The 19,856-nt window shown below is 50.4% G+C and overlaps 1 protein-coding gene across 2 annotated transcripts in view; it reads right to left on the minus strand.

Annotated features, from left to right (window-relative positions):
- LOC143424349 (uncharacterized) overlaps positions 1-9,098 on the minus strand; it is a 95,941-nt gene extending 86,843 nt beyond the window's left edge. For both annotated transcript variants that reach the window (XM_076896357.1, XM_076896359.1), the window contains exon 1: positions 9,018-9,098. The gene's annotated coding sequence lies outside the window, so the exon portion shown is untranslated. The remainder of the gene's footprint in view (positions 1-9,017) is intronic.
- Between the last annotated feature and the right edge of the window lie 10,758 nt (positions 9,099-19,856).

Consider the following 19,856-nt stretch of genomic DNA (forward strand, 5'->3'; position numbering starts at 1 on the left):
GGTTGAACCTGGCTCGTTCTCCCAAGGAGAAACAAAAAGGCGGACGTGCAATCAAGCCTGGGACAAAGTCCGTCTGTTTTTCGGACGCGGGACCACGGTCGAAGGCTATAAAAATTCCCCGCACGGTTTCCCGGGAACCGAAAGCAAAATAACAAGTTCATCCGAATTCCAGCTGGCCGGAGGCCGTCGCTGACACCGACCCCAACTCTGAGCGGCAATAAAAGTCGCGGAGACGCGGACGTAAGCGCCATTTTTGGAATTCGAGTTCGCTCGTCCCCCTCGCGTGTCTCGCCTGGCGAACGCACCTACGTCCGCGAATGAGACAACGCTCTTCCTCCTCGTCCTTTCTGTCGCGAGTATAACTTATTTCCAGCGCTATCTGCGAGACGCGACTACGACAACCCCGGTCGCGTTTCACGAGCAGCGTGTTTACCCGCGTTCGGTCGATCGAATTCTTCTCGAGCCTCTTTTAGAGCGGATCGAGGCGTAGAAACGGTGGAATTTCGTTGGGCGGGGTTGTTTGTTCAAAGATACCCATCGGCCAGGCGAGAATAGACGGGGATATTTTTAGATTTCGCAAATAAAAGGACACTCGAGGAGGGCGAGACAGAGGGAAACGATTTTCGAATTTCACTTCGTGGCAGTCGTCTAAGATACGAACTGTCTACCTCCTCGATCTCTTCAGGGTCTTGTTAAAGACTTTCGAGAAACTCGAGAGCACGAGATTGTAATTAATTATAATTGCCACTAATTGAAACGTACACTCGAGAGTGAACCAGAGGAGACGTTGAATTCCAGAAGCACAAGTGATCCGGAAACGTTTCGCGGTTGTCTGTCGCTTACTCGGCTCACTGCCGAAATGGTAATTCGCCCTGTTATCGATTGCGATCTCTTGGGAATGGAACATCGAGTTTAATCGGCTGTGTAAATGCTGTTTACTTTCTCCTGTTCGAGTTTATGACGTTCCACGAGCGTTTCTGGTCTGCTGTGAGAGCAACGAAAAAGGGAGAGGAAAAAGTGGAAAGAATGGAAAAAAGAGAATCTTTCCTGTTTTTTTTTTTCTCTTCGATAAACACGGTAGTGTACGGATATGAAAAATCGCTCGGTTTTTGTGTCCGTTCGTTGCGTTACTTTAATTAAGCTTGTCAGACATAATTGTTTGCTCCGTGTATGTCAGAACGTTGGAAAGTTCCGTCTGGATTTTTTGCTTTACAACCAGTCGAAAGGATTAATGATAAATTGAACTGGTGGCTAGTTCGCGTATGCACGTAATCGAATTATTTAGGCGCGCGTGATTAATTATGCATGCGCCGAGGAAGTGCGTGCGCGCACCGACCGGCTCGATGGCTGCAGATCGAATTGTTCGAAAATTCGCGTCGAGATCCGCTCCAGAATGCCGGTTTTTGATGGTGAAATAGGCCTTCGAACTCGCGCGAGTTTGTTAGAAAATAACGACAAAGAGACAACATGAAAGTCCTCGAAAAATGAAGCTCGTGTATCTGCAATGCACACGGGAAAACTGAAACTTTCATTAAACTCTAAAACATAATAGCGGTATCATAGTTAGAATCATTTGCGGTAATCTAAAAATTAAGCTACATTAATTAAAGGTATCTAAGAAAAAAAAAAGACAAAAGACAATTCAAGACACGGAATAACGTTATAATTAAATGCTCATTTTCCATCGTATTAATTAACCGCCACCCACAGAAGCTGTACACACGTATGACCCTAATTACTTAACCTTAATGACAACAGACCTCATTAGAACTGAATAGCCTACGTCCTAATTACTAGCGTCGCGTCGATCGAACAGAAAGAGACTCGAAAACAGAAATCGAGTACCCGCGCGTCTCGCGGACGCCATCGAGCGTCGAGTGCCGCACGGAAACCCTAGTTTAATTGCTCGTTCGCCACCTGGCGCGAATCCCTCGGTCGCATCGCGCTTTGAAAACCGAATCGACCCGTCGGACCACCTGTGCGCGTCACGATCCAGCCACGATCATCTCCCAGATTCATAATTAATTCTATTTAACTCCCTTCTCCGCTTTATGGAGGCCACAGAGTCGCGTTTTCGCGAAACCCTCGTTGGCCACCGCTCAAAATACCCACCGAATGGCCATCACGTAACGTTCACGCGCTCGTACCGATCAAACGAGTGCGTTTCAACGCGAACTCGTGTCCTAATTGGCAATTAACGCGAAACAAACGGACGCCATCACGCGGAGGGTTAACATTCACGCGTCTTTATCGTTTCACGACGCTCTCCGCTCCTCGATTTCAGCGCACGACAACTCTCCTCGGATCGTTAAACGAACTGGAGGGTAATTAACTCTGGCACTCGGTAATCGTTACGACTGTAAACTCGAGTAATCGATCCTAAGAACGACGAATGCGTGTACCAGCGATGATTCAACAACGGTAACAATGATTCCAGCTATGGTGTACAGAGTTGCAACCGGTCGATGTTGCGTTGCTGGTCTTAAAGCGCGACGAAATTTATGCGCTCGCGCGACAAGCATTTCTACCCGGCGTTCGTTCGTAATTCCGCTTGAATTATGGCGGCGATATTTTCGCGCGTGTATTCCCGCGCGTGTTTATTCGTGGAAACGGAAATTTCGAAATCCACACGTTCGACCACGGCGATCCAGTGATAAACGTTTCTTTCCACCGCGTGAGATGTTTATTACGTTCAGCGAGCCGATCGATCGAGACGATTGAGATCGGAGTCGGCGCGACGGATCGAAACGAGGTCTGACGAAGGGTTGAAACGTCAAAGACCTCGGGAGGCGAGCAGAAAAGCCGCGATCAATGGTGCAAAACGGAGCGGGACAGCTACGGGGCAAGAAAGAGCTGCTCGCCGATTGACACGTTCGCCATCGCGAATGTTTTACAGCTAATTAATACCGGAGCGGTCGCGGCCGTTGGAGACCAGGAATTTTTCAGTAATTATTCGTTTCGTCGGCAGTCGTCACGCGCATGCAACCGCCCAGGCCTCAGCCATCGGCCGCCATTGCGAGCAATGCTACACTCGATACGTGTTTGTTTGCTCTCCCGCAGATTTCATCTAACGAAAGCGAAACGAATCGCCTTTGGCACACGTTACCAGGCGCGGTGTTTGCGTTCAGGCGAGGGGAAAAAAAGGGTAGCAGGCGGGATCGATCGAAGAAACAAGAATCATCTGGTGTTAATTAGAAATTAAAACGGACACGTCCGCTCGCGGAACGGTTCGAGAGATAATGGATCGATCGCGATCGTTCCTCGAGCCGATTCGGTCTTTCGATTCAGTTTTTCTTTTTTTTTTTTTTTTTTTTGAAAGCATCAGGAAAGCACGTTCCTGAACGGACCGTCGATCGTACGCGATTCACTTTCACCGATGCTTATTTGCATCGTTCTTCGCCTTCCTCCTGCGCGATTCCTTGAGCTGTTGCGCGGAAAATCGTGTTCGTTGCGCTCTTGGTTATCGATCGGTGTTTGTTCAGAGAAATTATAATCCTGGAATAACGTTAGCGCTTCATTATACTACACACTGCGCGGAGCAAACGTTGAGAGCGATACAAGAAGGTGTAAAAATAATTAAACGCGTGTAATTGTAAATTTACAATTGAAGAGTCGCAAATTAATATCTCAGAACAGAAAATGATATGTAAATTGCAATTATTTCTTACGATTAATTGAACACTTGAAACACTTTGAAATTGAAATCGCAGTCCCGAGTTAGGACGAAGGAAACGAAAATCGCCTTTACTCGACAGGATTGGTGGGATGTATGGATTTTCCATAACAGAATTAATTAGAAAACTGGTAAACACCTTTCCGATGCATACGCGCACCCCGCGGTGTATTAAAACGCCTCCGATTACCATACAGAAATCATTAATTAACACAATATTTCCAGACACGCCTAGCGAGGCTCTGATACAGCTAATTGAATTGATCTCTTGCGCAAAAGAGGAGCAAACTGGAAAGTAGCCGGATTAATTCTGAAACAATAGCTAAGCGTAGCGTGCCTGCTTTTTATTTTAAATTGCGAACAGTTTTCAGCTACGCCCAATTTCGATGACCTCAAGCTTTTTACAAGAGGCTAGAAAAAAAATGATTTAATAGATACAACCGTCATCTATGAGTTTCCTCGAAAGCAAGGCGAGGAGAAAGATCGAAGAGTCGATCGACGAAAGGGTTGAGATCGCAAACAAACGCGTCGCGCGACAAGCGTGCCTGTTTCTTTCTTTCTCTTCTTTTCTCTCAGATCGATCGAGCTGCGCGCAGGGAGGGCCCATCGTCCCGTTCATCTCCGGTGAAAGTGGCCCAGCGACGGTGGCGATCGCGAGCTTAATGCGAGTCGAAGGGAGAATCCCGGCGACGTACCCTCATTCGCATAACGTATAGTCGCTTTTGAGGCCGGCTCCACCGAGAAGGTCAGAGAAATCCGGCCCGCTCTGCTCCTGGTAAATAATTCGACCTGACCGGCTAACGGGGATACCAAAATGGTCGCCTGTTTGGCGGCCGCCGATTTTCGACTTCCGCGTCACCGCGAAATCGATTTATGTGCTTTCGAATCGCCGCGCTCCCGGTTTCACCGCGACTCCATTGTGGACCTTAGACATTTTGCAACTTCGTTTTCATTTTTTAACACGTTGACGGAAATGACGTCTATAGCCGTCCGATCCTTGGTGATACGTAGGCAAATAACGGCTGTAGTCGTCGTGCATATTTTAATTGATAAAAAAAGAACAGCGTAAATACGAAGTGTAATTAATTATATTATATTAACATACACTTGTTAATTATTGAGTAACACATCTAGAAAAAAAGTGATAGCATGCCTGACAGCATATTAATTGTTTCTTGCGCAAATGACGATTATAGCCATCGAAAGGTTTTTTGGGAAAAACTGAGGCCAAATGTAATAATTTTCACTTCCAAATATACAACTTACACCGGATTTCATCTGGCAGTCATAAACAATCGAAAAAAAAAGTGTTTCTGAGGACGATCGTGAAGTCGAAAATGTGCGTCAACGTGTTAACCAAGCAACGGACGCATTATTTTTTTTTTTTTCTAGCGTTTTTAGTGTTTCGTGTAAGCTAATGGAAGTTCGAAGAGACGCGTCTGGTGGTTGAGACTTGTAGCGTGTCTTCCTGAAGAGCGATTATTCCGATACTGTTACAGAGACATTTGCGAAATCACGAAACAATTTTTATATGCTTGAAAAAAAAAAAAAGAATCGTTTATACGAGGGATTGAAAAGGCGAGGTATTTTTCCGCGGCTGCTACAGCGTCCATCTAGAAACATGGACGAGAGAAATCGAAAAAGAGAGATCCCGGCGTTTTCTTGCGATGAGTCGAAGCATTTATCTGGTATCCGAGCAGTCGCGTCTCGCCACGGACGCGGAGCATCTATAAAAAGCGGGAAAATTTCATCGTCAGCTCGTTACCGATATTCTCCTAGTTAGGAATTCTCTCTAGACGACAAAAGTGAAATAACATTGTCTCTAAATCGGTGGTAAATCAATCACTGGGAGGACACGCGATCTTGCGTCGCTAGACTCGCGTCACAGACTGTTCGCATCGTTCCTTTTTCTTCTTCTATCACACAGAATTCTCAAGGAAAAAACAACCCAACCTTTAAAACACTAAGGGTTGAATATCGTACACAACGATTCACGATAAACTCGAACACCGCGATCGAACGATAAGAATGAAAAGAAACAAGGACACGGTTCCACGGAAACGGACACCTCGAGGAACCGCTCGATGGACGTCCGAGCGAGAGAAATATCGGTCCATCGGTGGGAGACAAACACGCCACGGGTGTTGTATTCGCATCCAGAATTATGCAACGCGAAATTAGATCCACGCCTCCTTAAGCGAACGCAACCGCACACCCTTTGTTCCTCGGGGGCCACGCGCGAGGTTATTTGGTCATCAGCCTCCGTTTTTTTCTTCTCTCACTTTTCCTGATCCCTCCGCCGTTCCTCCTGACCCGAAACAGCAGATCCACGGATAGCGTAATAGTTGGAACGATTGTTTCCATCGCGGTGAGCCCGCCTCGATCCTCCTCGAGCCGGAAGGCTCGCTTTGCACGCTGCGGTTGTCTGCGCTGCGGTTTCCTACGGCTTTCCGTCGCGGAACTCCGTGCCACTCTTCGGTGAATCCGATTCCGACCTTGTTCGCATCCGACTGAGAAATATTTTTGCCCCACGGTTAAACGTGCTTTCCTCTTTGCTACTTGACTACGCGATTCGAGACGCTAATAATCCATCAGAGTACTCTTTTCTCTTCGTTTTGTTGGGGTTCGATCGGAGAATCTACTTGGTCTAGTTAGAATTTCTCTTTAAAATATATCTCGCGATGAAATTCAATGGTTTTCCGAGTAATTTCGATTTGAATAGAAGCGAGAGTCTTAATTTCCTTCGAGCAAGAACCATCGTACTGGGCGAGACTCGAGAAGCTAATAATCTATCAGAATCCTTTTTCTCTTCGTTTCGTTGGGGTTCAATACGAGAATCTAATTGGTCTAGATAGAATTTCTCTTTAAAATATATCTCGCGATTAAATTCAATGGTTTTCCGAGTAATTTCGATTTAAATGGAAGAGATAGAGTCTTATTTTCCTTCGAGGAAGAACCACATCGTACTTCCATCTTGTTCGATTTTCAAACACTTCATGGATCGAGCTGGATATATTTAAAGAGGCGACAAATCCCAGTATCGATGACTAACGATTCTATTCACGGATACGTGGATTTATCGAAGCACGTCGCGCTGGTTCTCGTGACGGACGTGTCGAAGGACCGACGGGATCGTTTCGTCAATGGCGAGAGCCGGCTGGCCCCGTCGCGCGTTTGCCGCGCGATCGTTTCGAAACGATCGAATCGCGAGCGATCGAACGAGCGGCCCATTCGAAACGGATGATCGATAGTCTATTTCGACGCGCGTGCGAGACGGCTGCGTCATCCGTGATCGACGAAGTCGCTGTCGCACGGAAATCTCGCGGACTTCGAACGCTCGCGACCGATTTAAATGTACGACACATTTTCGAAACGACCAGCACGCTAATGTCAACTAAACGTGTCAGAGATTTCGCGTTTATCTTCGATCTTTCGCTCCGTTTTACAGAACATACGTCACAGTGTCGCAACCTTGCGACCCAAATTTAATTGAGAAAAAAAAAACGTTTCAATAGGGACAGAACAGCAGAGGCTACGATTCTACACATCTGCGAAGCACGTGTGTTCGCGTACGCGTGCACGGCGGTCTGGTACGTGGTTTGGAACGCGTTGCGAACAGTTAACAGTGCAGTATTTCAGGTTACGAGCGCGTTAATAGCGAGGGCTGCCAAAACATAGCAGGTGCGCCGATCGACGGTGAACTCCAAGTCTCTCAATCGACTGTTACCGTACGATCGAGCGCGTACGTGGGTACAAGTCGTAACTCTTCGGGGTCTACTTGCGCCTTTTCTCCCCTGATTCCTTTCGGCTACCGGTGAATTGTGAACTCGCTCGATTTCTGGTCCCGTGAAACCGGAAAAAGGGCGGACGAACCAGAAGGGAAAACGAGAACAACCGAGCGCGTGTTCTCTTCGATGAGAATCGGCTGTTTTTATCTCCGAGGACAACGAGACTGATGAGAGAGCTCGGGTATTAAATGAGATTAATTCGAACAGTTATTTGGTACAAGTTGAAACGACGATTCTCTTCTCGGGTTAAAAGTAGAGAAAAAAGTGTTAAGTTTGCACGAATTGGGAGCAATTTAAAAAATTTCTTTTGTTAATTTTCGCTGTTTTTACCGCATCGCAAAAAGAAAACCAAGGATGATCGTTCTAGAGAATGAATCTGAACGTCGGACACAAAAAACCGCAGCGTATTTAGCATCGCGGTATCTTCGCTGAATATCTAATTAATCTAGGAAGTTAAAAGATCAAATTCCGTATCTTAGGCACGTACAGTGTTCGTAAAAATAACCGAGAAATCAGCTCTGCTGATTTAACGTGTGACTCTCTGTCGTAACAAATCAAAGTACTCGTACGTTGCGTGTAAAATTATTAGCGATTCTCTGCCACTATTCGCTTCCAATTACGAAATAACGAACAACTGTGCAACGATAGAGTACGCGATACGACGGTATCGAAAACCATTAAAACTTGTTCCAGTTGTCTCCAACGTTACACATTCGACGGTCCACAATGTCTCTTCCCTTAACGATCTAAAACCCGTGCAACCTTCAATCAACGTTACAACCGCATCCCCGCCATAACGAGCAGAGCAATAATCGAAGGAAAAATTCCCAAAAATTCCCATCACACGATCCACCTTTCCAAGAAGGAAACAGTTTACTCTGAAAACCGACGAGCCAACAAGAGCACCACCGAAACGAAACGATACCAAGGTCCGCTCGTAAAAGCAAACCAGTTTCCCTTTAACTCGAAGAGGATCCACCGGCCGGACTAGAATCGCTAGAGGCTCGAGTCGGTCCCTAGCCGCCTCGCGATCACGTGACAAATTTTCGAACCACGAAATCGACGACTCGACGATCGGATCGCGCGTGGAACCAGTTTCTGTTTCCCGGTCCGACGAAAACTCGACCAGTAGAGGAGAAAATCGCGGCTGGAGCGTTAGCCGCTTTCGTAACGCGGACAACAGGCTGCGCTCTCGCGCGGAGGCGCGCGCGCGCGCTCTCTCTGTCGCGACTACACACGAACTGTAGACGGTGCACAAGGCACGCTGCGCTCGCTCGCAGCAAGTACAGATCGTTGCACCGGCGGTCTCGTATCCACGCGGTCCGGGTGCGCTCGCGTTCGAAGGTTTGCGTGTCTCCCACACAGAGCCAGCGGGAGCAAGCCGGAGCGTCTGCCCACACGGGACACGCGCTCGTAGAGACACACTGGTCTCTCGGATAGAGGCGAGGGGACGCGCTCGCGCGCGGGCCCCGTCGTCCCACGGACACGCAGAGAGCCACCGTGCACGTACGCCGTGTGTACTATACCGGAACGACGGAGAGCGGAGTGTGACTAACCTCTGCGAATAGAAGATGGACGTGCAGAGCCGATCGTTGCGCCAGGAGTAATCCTCGGATGGATGGACAGCTGACCGGTGGTGGGCCGTACGCGGCGGCGGGTAACGTTCCACGGGCGTCGAGCCAAGATATTCGGTCACGAAACGTTCGACGAGGCGGTGGAGGGTTCGACGTGGAGTGTCCACCACGGCATGCCGCGCGGCGGCGTCGCACGGTTTCCCTCGACGATCGTTCGCCCCCGTTGGCCTCGACGAGGAGCGTCACGACGGTGGTGCGCGGCAGGAAGCGAGCAGGAGGGCACTATCGCCGGTGGCCATTCGGTACGTCCGGTTGCGGTGGAGACCGCGCGTGCACACCGGCCCCGTGCACGCGGCGGACAGGGACGCGGACGCGGAAGGGACGTATGGGAGCCGCGCGGATCGGCGTGCGTCGAGGCGACGCACGGGGACAGTGGGAGCGACGATGGGACCTGGCGAACGGGACGTCGACGCGCTCGCGCGACCGGATACACGGTACCAGATGTTCGCGTCTCGTCGTGGCTCCGGACGCCGCCACGCTAGCTGTTACACGCGAAAAACACTCTCACTCGCGACCAAACACGGACACGTATGTTCCGCTAGCTTCGCCGCTCGGATTAGCACCTCGAGGCCTCGCGGTTTTACTCTTTTTTCACCGATGCCCACGGGGTACGCGCGCCGTCTGGCGCTCTCTTCCAGCCGCGGCACCGCACTGTTCTCTCTGCTGGCTGGCACGACGGCGGCACACTGCTGTTCCACGATCGGCCGCGGTTTCGTGTACAGTTAAGGCTGCGGAGGAGAGACACGCGGAGCAGAGTCGACGCTCGGCTACGAGCCACATGAAAACTCTCTTCTCCTCTGTCGCCGTTCGTCCCCTCTGTCGTCGGTAGTGGACGGGTGTAGAGGTGCTCTCGTTTCTGCCGGTGTTCACGATACGCGCGTACCACGATACCACGACCGGGCGGGTAACATCGTCGTCGGCTACGACGACGGACACCAGGTACTGCGAACGCCGTGCGCAGGCCTAACCGCGATCCAACACGTTGCAACGCGGATCCAGCTGTTCGTGGACGCCGATGTTGTCCGGGACAGTGTCACGCGGCCGTAAACCGTATTGCTCGCCGGCGACCGTACGACTGTACGCGTGGTGGAGGTGGAGGAAGGAGATGGAGGTAGCGGTAGGTAGTGGCGGAGAAAAAGGTGGGGAAGGAGGAGAACCTTCTTCTTCGTGTTCCTCTTCGAGAGGCTACCACGGTGCGCGCACCTTCGCCTCCGGTTCGATCTCCTCGAATTCTCCCTGCTCTCGAACCGGCCGGCTACACGGGAATTTGTTTTTCTCCGGGTAGAAGCCGGATGTCGCCGCGGACGGGAAGATGTCCGTACCCGGCCCGCGTCCCTACCTTTCCCTCGCTGCCCTCGAGTCCTCTCGTCCCTTCCGGCCGACTCGATGGAAGCTGCGGGCCGCGCGCACGCGCTTCCACGCGGGTCCCTAACGGCCTACGAGCAGGAAACGGGTCAGAGCGTCGATGCGCGATCGGCTACGCGGAATCGAGCCACGGGAATCGATCGTCGGGAGGATCCCAAGGCGGAGTCGCATTCGCAACGGCGTTCGCAACGGCGTTCGCAACGGCGTTCGCAACGGCGGCGATGGGAAAGCAGGAAGGATAGAAGAAGGTAGAGGCGAGAAACGGGTCGAGTCGAATGTCGTCGCGGAACGAGTAGAGAATAGCCTGGCGGCGGCTGTGCTCGCACGGACACGGCGCGGACGGCTGCAAGCGGCGCGCCGCGACGGACGTTGGCAAGGCAAGGCAAGGCACTGCTGGCGCAATGTCTTACGGTGGCCGCGGTGCGCTCTATGGCGTGCATCATGGTGGACTTGCAGCGGTATACCTTGCCGGGGCTTCGCGGCACGCCGACGAAAGGGGGTAGAGAGTCGACCGCGAGGAGGACGGACGCCGTTAAACGAAGCGAGAGGACCGCGGCGAGTACAACGAGCCGAGGGAATATATACTAGGTAGGTAGGTAGGTATGTATTCCGCCTCGGGCGACTCCAGGTATAGCGGTACTCTTGGGCCCCTTCCCGCGCCCTCGTCCGGGCCCCTGGCCCCCACCTCGACGACTCCACGCTTTGCCACCACCACCACGGCAACGATCAGCCTCCTGGCCCCTCTGCCTACACCGGCCCCACTACCACTACACACGGCCCCGAGTATCCTCCTCCACCTCTTCCTCCTTCTCCACCTCTTGACACGACTGTCCTGGTACCCCACGTAGGCCCCTCGTTTTCTACCTCCGCTGGTACCCCGTCTTCCCTACTACCCGTGTATATACGTTCCCGATGCTGCTGCCGTTGCTGCACGTGTCGCGCTCGATCACGATCCTAAGGAGAGTCTCTGCTCGTGTACCGAGCATGCCGTCGACGCGTTTCCTCCCCCTCGTTTCTCTTTCCATCCCTCCCTTTCTCTTTCTCTTTCTCTCTCTCTCTATATATATATGTATATATCTATTTATCTCTCGCTCGCTCCAACGCGAACCGCGTTCCGTGACGTGTGTGCGAAACGAACGGCTCAACACCGACGCAGCCTCTGCGGTCTACCGCTGAACGCACCGCGCACGGGCTGCAGGATCCCTCAAGGACGCAGCCAGCGAGCTTTTCGGGCCTGACTCGACCTACTGCTGGCTCGGCGCGCGCGCGCGCGCACTCGCGAACGCCTCGACGCGGAGACTTCGACGAGCGCATGGGAAGGGTCCCTGCCCTCTATAGCTTCGCCAACCGCGCGCGGGGAACCGGCGGAGTTTCGTTCGCTGGCTGACTGGCCGATTTCGCTTGGATTAAGTTCCGTTTCTGCGCGCGATGCTGCCGCGCGACCCCTGCAAGGCTGCTGCCGGATCGTAGTTCTTTTCGTCGAATCGCTACGTTTCTTCTTCGAGTACGAGGAACTCGTGAAAGTAGAGTACCTGGAAGGAGATGACTCCGCGTTAGAGTGGTAAAGGTGCATCGTGACTGTAGCATTGGATATTGAAAAATTGATTTTCCATGAGAAAAGACACTTTTGGATGGGACGTTTCGAGTGACTTTTTATGGTGAAACGAAAAGCTGATCTTTAATGGTATTCACCGACAGTATCGCAACCGATGTCCGCCAGTTTGTTTAATGTATAGAGGCACTCGTGGATCACACACAGCGTCCTTTTATTACCTTTACTTCACTAGGAGGCATTACTCCTCGCGTCCATTAGCTAATCGAAAGAGATGCATCGTATCAAAATATTTGCCCAGAAAATTACACGTTCCCGACTACCGTGCGCACATAAATAACCCCGCGTCAAGGATTGCGCGCGTCAACCGGAGAGCACGAGGATATCCGTGATCCGTTAAAGCGCGAGGCTCGCCGCTGTTCGCGTCCAATAAGTCCATCAGGAGCGATCACGACGCTCCAGGCTCGCCTCCAAAGAGGCTAAATCGCGTGGCGCGATCTAGCAAGCCCGGTCGTCGAACGTCCGACGGCGAAAATACCAGCCGATCCTTGCTAATAACCGTGATGGCGAAAAATGGCGGCGCGTCCTCTCACTGTGCGCGCCCCTAGCGGACCGCTCGAGCCGTGGCAAAAAAAAAAAAGAAGAAAACCGCGCGGGGTGGCTGATCGATGATGTCAGAGAAGCGGAAAGGATACGCGTTATCGACGCGTGTGCACGTGCGCTGGTATTCCGCAATTAAACGGCCGCCACCGTCCCAGCTTTTTCCATTCTCGTCCAAGAAGGTGGCTAGGGATGGGATCAAGCTCGATGCGTGGTCGCGAGCCAACGTGGAAACATCGATTCGCGTTTTCCAACAGATGCGTTTTTTTAACCCTACGCATCGACGTTCGAATAATTGTTCAAGCGTATAAAACAGTTGGAAATGATCTGGCGAGGTTTATCGTAGTTTAAACAGTTTCGTTCTACGTTAAAATTTCTTCGAGATTTCCCAAAATTCTGCGTAATGTATAAACTTTAACGCTGCAGATATAATTGCCTTTCTGCGGGCAGATGTTGGGACAATTGAAATACTCTCGATTCTATTTTGAAACTCACCAGCATTAAACGTGATCCTCGTTGATATCCGGTGTACGATATAAATAAGAGCATTATAGTTAGCAGGGAGGAGTCGTAAAGCATGGAGAGAGGTAGCGTCGATGGTGCCTGGTCGCTCCCATCCCTACTGGTAGCACGTGCACGCGCGCCAGCCGGTGCAAGCACGCCGCTAACACGAAAAAAGAAAAAGGATCACCCGTGTAAAGGAGGCTCTCTCGCCGTCTCGCGGAACGGTTCCGCGATAAATGATAACCGCTTTAAATACCAGTTTAGCGCGTGTACACGCCGGCGGGTAAGGCGGGCCGTGGAAAGGCGACGTTCGCCACGGTGCCACGGCGAATCCCTTCGTTTCGACGATCCACCTTTCGCCCGATTTATCATCGGTCGCGCCCCGGAACGCGCCTCTATGACCGAAGTGGACTGGAACGGTTGACAGAGGACCTGTCGCCTGGTACCGCGCGTTGCCCGCTGAAACCGCGATTTATGCGGATCGCGTGCTGCGATATAAATGGCCGACTGTCCCGTGAATCTTTGATCGCCCCCGGGTGTATCTATTAACAGGTGGCTGGAAACGATACGACGGAACACGACGAGAGCGTCGTTCGCAGGCTAGCCAAGCGTCCCGTGGACTTTTCGTTTCTCTCAGGTACATGTTTCGAGCGAACTTTTCCAAGTTCCTTCGATTTTCTTTGGTCCCTGTTTTCCATATTCCGTGTCAGGCTCTTTGGTATCCATCGCAAAGAGTAAAATCCAGCGATGCGAATAGATCATAGACGATACATCTGCCTCCTTGCCACAGCACTAAGTGTCGAATAAAACGAACAGCGCGACGCATTTACAAGAGGACAGAAAAGAGGTAGGTAACAGTACCCGCGCAGAAACGCTTCTATCGCGTCACAATTATAGCGGGCACAATATCTACGGCAATATCGCGGAGATAAACGAGTAGGCAATTTATTTGGACCGAGATAGCGAGTCCATTAGTATCGTTGGAAAACTCTAACGCGAAATGATAACTTGTTTAATACCCGAGCTGGCGGGCAATAAATATTTATCTGTACCATTATAGTGTATGTCGAGCGGTTCGCTCGCTTCCTGCTTTCAAATCGTCGAACTATGCGACGCCCCGATCCATCCGCGGAAAAATGGCCGGGACGAGGAGAAGACGCGGCGCGTCGAGGAGGCGCAGTGGTATCCAGCGTTCGTTTAACGTTCGATTAAGACCTTCCTGCGGGGCAAGAACAAAGAAACACCGGGACACGAGAAGGGAGCAATGTAAACGAGATACCGAGCTAGCAGAACAGCGGCTCGAAGATAAAGCAGAAGACCGGGTGCCTAGCGCACCCGGTTCGTTCTAATCGTCAACGACTTACGAGCGTCCTCGCGGTGTTCCACGGTGAATAATCGACGCGAACGCTCTCGAGGAACGATAATGAATTTAGCGCTGCGAGACGAAACCGATGCGAAGACGGAACTGGTTCCCTTGTCTTTACCGAGTTCGCTCGCCATTATTCCCGATAAATCGTCGCCAACGTCGATCGTTAACCGCGCTGCGTCGCCGTCTAATCGCGAAGCGTCTTCTGGCTAGCCTATTTTCATTAATCGTCGTCTCTATTTACTGTAGGACTTCTCGTCCAGCGAATTACTTCGTCAAGCGTTACTAAGGAGTTGTAACCAAGATCAGAGAGCCCTGTCACCTTATTTTAAACACTGCATTGGGTTCTGGAAACACAGATCATCGTTCCAGAATGGTAGTATACTTGAAATCGGTTAAAAGCGACCGAGGACGGAGCAACGTTCGTTCCGATTGGAATCATCCGAGGGCCAGCAACGGTGGTCTCGGGACTAGACCCAGTCTAGCCGCGTCCCCATCGATCCTCGAATTCTTCCATCGGCCGCTATCGTTCCGATCGGGAAATTCCTCCCATCGTTGCTGCGATCGTCGCATTAATAACCAGCGCCGATACCCACAGCGAGGAACCAGAGGGTTCGAGAAATGCCACGGCGAGGGGGTGAAAAAAACCGGCAGCCGAGTAATTAGCCGGAAGGTCTATTAATCGTGTCCATTAGGCGGGCACGGGTAAATCTCCAGCCGTGGAGCTAGGCGAGACGTCCGTGGTATCGATACGCTTCAACGAGAAACCGATCTTCCGTTCCCGGCGATTTTTGCGCGATAATATTCGCGGATCCCCGCCAGGAGTGAGTTGCAGCGTTGTTTTGCGGACGTCGCTCCCCACGGACGGTATTCCCCTCGGCTCGGTTCGTTTCCTCGGGGGGATAAACGGTCCAGGTGATGGAGGACAGGATACGGATGCTCTTAACAACGCCAGCGGTTCGTTTGGGATTCCTTTGTGGCTATTAGTCGAGCTGCTCTCGCTTGGTATCGGTTCCAAGTCTCTGCTGGAATATCCCTTGGAGCAGAATTAACAAACGCGAAGCGATCGTCGATCTCTTGGATTGAATCGCAAAAACCATAGACGCATTTGGCGTTCGAAGAGATACTTTGGAGGAACGAAGCGAATCGATGAACTTGATTGGCACGAATGGATATTTGAAAAGAAAAATCTGTCCACCTCCGGGGAATCGATGGAAACCAGGTGGTCCCTCGGAGGGATTGCGTTCTTTAATTAACGACGGAACAGTAACTGGACCGCGAGTCTAAAAATCGACGAGCAATCTAATCGCATTGGAAAACCGCGTACCTCGACTCATTAGCGGCACTTAAAGTATAAAGCCATTATTTGTATCTCCGGACGTCTTCGTCGCGTCTTAATTGCATGTAAACCGATCGACCGGTGTACCACACACTTGCTCCCAGATAGAGCAATCTAAATGAAGCCCCGTTTCATTTCACCGGGCAATGGACTGTGAAGAATCGGTATTATATCTAGCGGCGAGAAAAATCGCTCGCCGCAGGACGCGGCGTTTATTCGTCGTACCGCGCGCGAGAGCGAACGAAAACGGGACGCGCGTCGCTCCATTAATCCTCGTTCCCTCGCCGGCGAGACAGCTCTGTTAGATCGCGTTGCGTCGCTGCCCAAGATGGCCTCCGACGGTGGCACGACCGCGGCCGTTTAATGATCGCGTACAGAGCGTAACAATCGTAATAACTGTACGGTCGCGTACCATTATCGACCGCCCCGTGCGTTCGAGGATCTCCTCGTTAGCCTTCTAATTGTACGGGTGGCTCTCCGTTGTTTTCACGATCCCTCGCGATGCGTCGGGACGGCGAAAGGGGTGCAACGGATGTACACAAGGTTCCTCGTGCTCGCTGTGTACAGTTTGGGATCGCGTGGATCCTACACGCTACAACTCGAGGCAGTTAATTATTATTATCGCTGTTGGACAATTCATGCTATCGAGTTGGTAGCCATTTTGGTACCCATCTAGCTGCGCAAGCTTACTAAATCTTTCTTCGATTTTGATACGCGTAGAAATTGTTATTCAGAAAATATCGGATCGTTTCGAGTGAAAGGGAGAGAGATATCGAAATTTCAATTGAAACGGACGAATATAAAATGATAAATGGAACGCGAAAGGATGCGCGTGTAGGCTCGCGAGAGAGGCTCCGCTTAATCCGCCGAAGGGCCTTCATAAGTGGTAATCGACGAACGAGTTGTCGAGGGGAATCGCCGAGTATCTCCCCCCGTAACCGACTCGAAACTGGTGTAGAACCGTGTACCGATTGTATCGTTCGCGTGGCAACGCGATCGTTTATTAACACGACACGCTGTTCCGTTATGATCGCACGTAAGCGGCTCGTTACTTTAATGCAATTAGGTTCAAAGGGTTTCGCAAAAGGAAGAGGAGGCCGTGGAGCGGCGGATCGTCGCGCGTACGCGTCCGACCGCGGTCGACAGTAGCCGCTCGAGAGAGAGAACCAGTTCTCCAGGCCAGATGCAACAGGTGAATCGTTAATTGACTACCAGCGTTTTTGTAGGCGCGGCAACAGCCCCGTACGAATCGCTCGCGACCGATTTACCACTATTTCTGTCAGTCGATTTTTACGCCTCTTACTTAGCGCCTTCTGCTCTCATTTCGACCGACCAACGAGGAGGCTTGATGGATGAGGCTTCGGAGGGTGCCATCGCTCGCGCGGAACTGCAAACGTGGCTGGAGAAAATTAGAAACGCGTGTCGCTGTCTGCGAAGATTACGGTTCGGATTCGAAATCGCGCGATGGAGTTGGAAGATGCATTTGGTAAATTTTCGTCGAGTTCTTTCCTTTAATTTAATGACAAGGTCTTCATGAAAGATGAAAAGGGTGGTAACGTGGAATTGTTGCTCGTTGTTAATTTTTATTATTATTTCTCTCTGTCTAAGAGTTAGAGAGGGAAGATTCGATCGATGGATTCGTTGGAATTCAATTTTTCCATTCGTTTTATTCGTGTTCGTTCGAATTTGACAGCGTTATACGTGGAACTGAGTTCCGTGGTAGAAGTCTCTTTTTCTAGTAACGAAAAGAGACGAAAGCAATGATAGATCGGCATAACAGATTGGTCTCCTATGTAGTTGCACATTAATTTGTGAAATTCAAACAGTGTAACCGTATTCTTAATGGTTCGTCGCTAAAGAACGCGTCATTTTTCGCCACGGACAAGAAGATTTATTACCACGCAACCTACGCATTTAGCACGGCTCGATTATCGGGCGAATGATGTATTCCTAGCCTTAATTATATAATTATAGCACCGCGGATGGCTGGAAATAGACGGGGAGGAAGAGATTTATTAAAATCTCGCTCTGGAAAGAAAGTCACGCGCGCCACCTTTTATTAATCTTAACGTTGGAAAAGCGCGTTGAGACGTTCGCTGTGAAATGATTAGAGACGTCGAGGAACGCGCGATTTCATTCAAAATTGAATGTTTGTGTAAAATAACGATTATTCGTGAGTCGCTCTCTGAAACGATACACGAGATATTTCGTGGTTCGAGCGAATATATGGGTCACGAGAGATATAATAACAGCTCCCCGAAATCGTGGAGGGTTTCAGTTTAATGTTACCTCGGCGCACGCTAAACTCCCATCGAATTTCGAACGTTGTCTCCTCTCGATACCTGAACACCGCCGCGGTCCGTCTAAAAGAATATAGGTCAACGAGAAACGTAGTCGAGTTTTTGCCCGGTTCAGATCTTAAAAGGTTTCAGTCCAGTTAAAAGCTTTCAGTACTTCCCCCCAGTGACGTAACGCGCCGTCTCGTTACTTTCTGTTTCGCTCGAGAGCAATAAAATCGCGAGAACGCGAATATAATCGCATCGGACAACGATACGTTAAATACTGCAAATAATTGCCCATACTTTACGTACTTAAAATATGAAACGTAATAAATTGAACGAGCTGTTCGATCTGAAAGTGGCCTCTAAGTTCGTTCCTGAAAAAGCAAGCTAGCTACTTCGATATTCACGCGCGTACTTCATATACTCTTGAATAAACATCGTTGAAACTCGCAGAGAGAGAGAGAGAGAGTATTAGCTCGCATCGATGAACAAATTTTCGCGCAATTAAAACAACATTTGAAACATCGTAAAGATATCCGAACAGTGGGCAGATTGTAAGAGCCGTCGAAATTCAATGGAACACCATGGCGTTAACTCGCGGCGATAAATAAAATCGGCCAGCCAAGCCGCGCGGTCGTACGAAACAGTGGGAATATCGTAAAACAGGCACCGTAATGGCGAACGGGAGATTTCTCATTCGCGCAGCCTCCTTCGCGGTCCCATTGAACCGCGCGCGGCCCATAATTCCCGTGCTCAGCCAGAAAATACCCAGAATCAACCGTCGATCGCCGCGCGACGCTGGTTCGCGCGTGTGTGTAATTTCATCGATTTTTCCGCGGTAGAGCCGCCATCTCGCCCGCGACCAGTTCTGCGAGCCGTAAACAATTCTAATTCGCCATTAGCCGGATAGCTCGCGCGACAACGGGACCTCCGGCGTCCTGGCCCGTTCGACTCGACGATCGCGGTGGTATCTCGTAAACTCTGGCTGGGTCGAAGCCATTCGAGACCTCTGGTCTTGGAACCAGTTCTCAAAATCGTTACCAGCGAGACTTCGTCGCATTCCGTGGAAACCTCTGGGTTCCTTTTCGAACGTGTTCGATCGTCGGACCGTTCGCGTTAAGCTTCCCCTCGAGTTTATCGCGTACGACTGCAATCTTTTCTTCTGGAGACAGTTCAGATATTGCGAGCTTTGATGAGTGAGTTTTCATTTGGGTAGAATTAGTTTTGGAACAGGTGGTTACTTCGTGGGTGAAGCAGACGTTTCATTTCGTTGAGATTTGGAATTTGAGAATATATACGCGAGAGATGGAAAGGGGAGAGAGAGGACGAGACGAGTCTGATTAATTCGAATTAGATTAAACGTTGCCCGCGTACCTCCCTCCGCTCGAACACGGTAATTAGTAAACCGTCGCTAATTGCAGCTGCATTCTAGCCTCTGCTAAAATCTAGGAATGTCTACGTTGCAATTAACTGCGCGCGATCGGAACTACATAAATTAGCAACACGGTAAGAATTCGCGGGAAATTCTTCAATTCGAGAATGATTACGTAACAACAACCATGGCGGCCATTACGTTTCGTAGCTGGATACGTACGCGTTTCGCTTAGCACCGGCGAAGAGGAAATTCCAAGTAGCTGCAATGCGGTTGAATGAAAAAAATTGCTCTTTATTCACGATTTCTTACGTTTCGCGAATAATTGGCATTTCCTTCGCGATTCTAACGGAGGCAAACGCGAGCTTGATTTCAATCACA

This window comes from Xylocopa sonorina, chromosome 6 (assembly GCF_050948175.1).
Source record: "Xylocopa sonorina isolate GNS202 chromosome 6, iyXylSono1_principal, whole genome shotgun sequence".
Lineage (NCBI taxonomy): Eukaryota > Metazoa > Arthropoda > Insecta > Hymenoptera > Apidae > Xylocopa > Xylocopa sonorina.